Source organism: Lepus europaeus, chromosome 11, assembly GCF_033115175.1.
Source record: "Lepus europaeus isolate LE1 chromosome 11, mLepTim1.pri, whole genome shotgun sequence".
Taxonomy (NCBI): domain Eukaryota; kingdom Metazoa; phylum Chordata; class Mammalia; order Lagomorpha; family Leporidae; genus Lepus; species Lepus europaeus.
In genome coordinates, this window is record NC_084837.1 from 74,464,976 (window position 1) to 74,470,323 (window position 5,348).

The 5,348-nt window shown below is 44.8% G+C and overlaps 1 pseudogene; it reads right to left on the reverse strand.

Moving 5' to 3' along the window:
* Positions 1-4,554: 4,554 nt before the first annotated feature.
* On the reverse strand, positions 4,555-5,142 carry LOC133770579 (small ribosomal subunit protein uS5-like; annotated as a pseudogene).
* Between the last annotated feature and the right edge of the window lie 206 nt (positions 5,143-5,348).

The window sequence follows — 5,348 nt, forward strand, 5'->3', positions numbered from 1 at the left end:
GGGCCCAGAGAACTGAGCATTCTCCATCCACACACAATGGGACACTTGCCTTTTGACACGGGAAAGCTCAGTTTCTTTATGCAAGTCCATTTCAAATATCGGCAAACTAAACTTTTAGAGCAAAAATCAATGTGGAAAATATTTCCACATCTGTGAGAGTGGAAATTATCCATGCACATCACACTTCTTGTAGAGAGGTGAACAGGGTTGGGGACAGTGTCTGAGGAATTACTCTGCACTCTCACTGCTCCTAGAAATGTAAGCAGTGGTTGCTAGTAAGGACAACATGAGCTCAAAGCACATCCTCTGTGTTCTAACCTATTGTCTTAATCTATTTTGTGTTCCTATAATAGAAACTCAAGACTAGATGATTTGTTAAGAACAGAAATTAATTGGCTTATACATGCAAAGGTTGGGAAATCTGCGATCAAAGTGCTGGTGTGTTTGGTGCCTGGGGAGACCGTTCTCTTCTACTAAGATGGCACCATGAATGCTGAATCCTCCAGCAGAGAGAAAGGCTGAGTCCTCACATGGGAGAATGCAGAATGGCCAAGAAAGAGAAGGCAGCAGGATTTGTCCTTTCATAATATGACATTAATTTTGTCTAAGGCCCTTGTGGTCTAACTACCTCTCAAAGGTCTCAACTGTTACCTTGACAACTGAATTCCAGCATGAGTATGTGTGGAACAAACATACATACCATACTGCTTATTAAATATTGCTGTCTGCTTCATGTATATCTTCCAGCACACAAATCACTTGTGTTACTTGTACAATATATCTTCTCCTATGTTACTATTTCATGTGGACATACACTATGTCCTCAATAAAATGCAAGCTTATTGGTGGCCCAGTATTTTTATGGTGTCTTGAATTGTGCTTCATGCACCTATGCCTACCTCGAGGGACTCTGTCACCTCTTGCTTCAAATTCCTGCCTCTGGCTTGACTCTGTTCTTATTCAGTGTTTTCCACCCCAAGGCTTCTATCAATCCCACACTGCTCTAAACAGGGACTACAAGTACTGGTGTCCCAAATGCTGTCAACAAAAAGTCCTGAAAGTCATAGACTTTGACTAAAGGTTCTGGGGAATCTGAGAAGCATGGTGCCTCACTGCACAGAAGTAAATGCATTAAAAACATGTGGCCAGGATAACTGACTGGGGAGTTCTCCAGTCTTCTCTGTCACTGGCTGTCTGTCCTCTCAGTGTCTGTTTCCAGATAACCTTCCACTCCAGGCTGCTGCTTTCTTCCCTTTTTTTCCCAGGTCCAGGGCCCTCAATCCCCTTCTATCTTGAGGTAAGAAAGGAAAGGGAAGCCTTGTTACTTTATCACACAGAGAAAAGTAGCCCTCTCTTTATTGTACAATGAGCCTCAGTCAATAACTATGGGCAAATGATCTCAATGCTTGTGGAGGTGAGATTTAGAGCCTGGAGAGCAGGGACTCCATCCCCCAGAGCTGACAGCTGGCCCTGCTCCTGCTCCTCCAGTGTGTAAGCTATTCCCATTGCATTTCTCACTTTACTATTTAGTAGCCAAGGATTTAGGAGTTGCAACAAAGAGACAAGGAACTATGCTACATTTTCTCCTCTGTATGCTTAAAGTTAGCTAAGAAGGAAGCAAGAAGATATTCTTGAGTTCAAGGAATTAGGGTGGACCATTCCAATAGAGACTGTTTTGACTTCTAATATATGCACTCAAAACAATACAGAAGCTGTCTCACTCAACCTTCATTTAACCTACTTCTCCATTCCCTTGGCAAAGTGCACTAAGTGAGTGCAAGATGTGGTGAACAACTGCAGCCAGTAGTCTCTCCAGCACTCAGGATGTTGGAACAAGTGAATTGATGCTTAGTCAGCAGTCACTTGTGTTTGTCCCAAACTTGTTTATATCAGTTGTACTTATCATTGCAATTATACCATTTGCTTAAATATTACATAAGTTGGTGAGGTGTGATTAAAAAATGAGAGAGAATTATTTCTACTAAAACTAATTTGAATGCCTTGAAAGGGCTTGACCAAAGCAAGCCTGTAAGATTTTTGCTATATATATGATATAGATGAGTTGCCTACAACTAATCTGTATAAATGATAAAAAAGTACAATTCAGTTGATTTGTGCATTTAGGTTATCATTCTACTTTACAGAAATGGAAGCTAGAAGTTGTCAATATGGGTTTAGTGTAGATAAGCAAGACTTGAGAATCTCAACTGCACAACCTCACACTCAGGCCTTGGCCCCACTTCAAAAGATTGAGTGAACATATCCATATGTTTTAAGATTAAATGCCGGTGCCGCAGCTGGATAGGCTAATTCTCTGCCTTGTGGTGCTGGCACACCGGGTTCTAGTCCCAGTTGGGGTGCCAGATTCTGTCCCGGTTGCCCCTCTTCCAGGCCAGCTCTCTGCTATGGCCTGGGAGTGAATATTTGGTTGAATGGAGGAAACAGTCCAGGTATCAAAATACAAGTCAAATGATGCCACAAAACCTGCAATGCACAAAACTTTGCAGTGGTTTCCTTGGAATATAAGTGAGGGGCTGACAGTGATCCACCAGGCCTTACCTGTTCCAGAGGCAGGCTTCTGTCACATCTTGCTACTCTACCACTGCCTCTTGCTTGCTGTGTTTTCACACAATGACCCTATTGCTATTTGTTATCTACCCAAGCACATCCCTACTGCTTTTGCACTTAAACTGTCCTTTTGGGTGTCCTGTTACCCCAGACATCTGCATAGCTTACTCCCTTACTTTCTTTAGGGCACTGCTCAAATATTCCCTATCAAGGCTGACACTGTGGCATAGCCAGTGAGGCTGCCACTGTGGTGTAGTGGGTGAGGCCACCACCTGCAGTACCAGCATCCCATATAGGTGGCAATTCAATTCCTGGCTGCTCTACTTCTGACCCAGCTCTCTGCTATGGCTTGGGAGGACAATTGAGGATGGCCTGAGTCCTTGGGCCCCTGGGCCCATGTGGGAGACCTGAGGGAGGCTCCTGGCTCCTGGCTTCAGATTGGCACAGCTCCAGTTGTTGCAATCATCTGGGGAGTAGGCCAGTGGATGGAGGGCACCCCTCCTCTCCGCCTCTCTGTAGCTCTGCCTTTCAAATGAATGAATAAATCTTTAAAAAAAAAAAAGACATCTTTTAAAAAAATACTCCCTATGAAAAACTTCCTGGATCACTGTATTTTTAAAATAGCAGCTGTTCACTCCCCTTACCCTGTCACTGTCTATCTTACTTTATTTTTCTTCATTATATGCATGACCTGATCTGTCTGTCTGTCCATCCATCAATCATGTAGCTTCCCATTACAGTAAAGTTTTATAAGAACCAGAGTTTTGTCCCTCTTGTGAACTACCATTTCCATAGCACCTAGAATGGCAGTAATTATTGAGTATTTGTTGAATTGATTTAGCGATTTTGACTGTGTAGGTTCAGGGAATGGAAAATAATTTAAGAAAGCCTGAAGTTTAACAACAGTATAAGGGTAGATCTGTTGCAGAGTTCAGCATTAGTAAGCTTGAGTTCCAGTGATGTTGGCATGCACTCAGCCAAGCTCTTGGCCTAGGCTCCCCCCCTTGAATATGAGTGAGTGGGCATTTAGCAGGCTGTTGCAAAATTATTGTTGGTTTAAGGCTTCTGTGTAGTTAACTTTATGGGTGGAGGTGACTGAAAGCAAAGTTGAATGTCAGACTAGTTTTACTCTTCATAGACCAGGAGTGTCTACAGAAGATGGATGATTTACCTCCTTTTTTATTGTAAATGTTTTTTATATTTTTAAAAATCAGTCTGGTAGAAAATGTCAAGTAGCAAATACCACTCCTGACAATTTTCTTTATGCACTGCACACCAAGCTGGGTGGTTGATGGAGAGGAATTGAAACCCTGGGGATAACTTGAAGGAAATGGAAACAAATAAAAGCTGGATGGGAGCAGGTTTGTAGAGAGAAAGTTACTTCATCTGTCTGCCATTTATATCTGACAGAGCTGCAGATGGGAAGGAATAGCCCAAATTCTGTCCTCCTGTCTCATTCTCTGCCTGGTTCCAGTAGACAGTCACTCAGTTCTTAGCTAGGGGACTCCACGGTTGTGAGGCTACATGGCCAATCAAGAGGCTTCGAGAGGGGCCAGCATTGTGGTGTAGTGGGTGAAGTTGCTGCTTCCATGCCAGCATCCCATATCAGAGCACTGGTTGGAGCCCTGGCTGCTCTGCTTCTGATACAGCTCCCTGTTAATGTACTTGGGAAAGCATCAGAGTATGGTCCAAGTGCTTGGACCTCTGCCACCCATGTGGGAGAAGTGGATGATGTTTTAGGTTTCTTGATTTGCCCTGGCCCAGTCCCTTCCATTGCAATCATTTGAGGAGTGAACTGGCAGATGGAAGATCTTTCTCTCCCTCTTTGTCTCTCATCTTTTTTTAAAAAATAAAATTAGTTAAAAAAAGAGGCCTTAAGAGCCACTGAGGAAGCATTGGAAAGGGTGATGAGAAGACCCTGGCAGCTGCCACGTGGCTAGATCTGATTCATGCACCAGACAGAGGCTCAGACAGGGTCTGGTGTCATCACACAGGCATTAATAGGGAGTAGGCACAGGCACTCTTTGTTGCTGTTGCTTTAACAGGCTTAATTAACTCTATTTTTCTTGTGTAGAAACCGTATGTTGTAGCTTCCCCTGGATCCTGGGTCGTCTGCACAGACACTCTGAGGTGAGTATTTGTAAGATGGTCTGTGGATAGGGAGACTTCGAAAACACGGTGTCCTTCCAGAGGCTGGAGGTCTGATAGCTGTATGTCTTGGGGATGGCTTCCAAGGTGGCATTGGCAGTTGCCCAGGGTGGCAGTGCAGCACCTGGCTGAGGTGTAGTAGCCATCAATGCCAGTCCTCTTCAGCAGCTTCTTGGGAACAGGGGCTGAGAGGGTGTCAGTGCCTCTGGGAGTAGGAATGAGGCACACCAGCACAGAGCCATAGCATCTTGTCACCTTGCAAATTACCATGTGAGGTTTGCCAATGCTCGAAAGCTTGGCTAGAACAATGGCCCCTCAGGTGGTGGTGGCTGCCTCCTTTGAGTACATCACACCCAGGTGAACATGGCCACGTTAGTCCTGGATGGTGATAAATGCCTTGAATCTGGTCCGCTGACCCGTGCACATCTGCTTTTTTTTTTTTTTTTTTGACAGGCAGAGTGGACAGTGAGAGAGAGAGACAGAGAGAAAGGTCTTCCTTTGCTGTTGGTTCACCCTCCAATGGCCGCCACAGCCGACGTGCTGCGACCGGCGCACCACACTGATCCGAAGGCAGGAGCCAGGTACTTATCCTGGTCTCCCATGGGGTGCAGGGCCCAAGCACTTGGGCCATC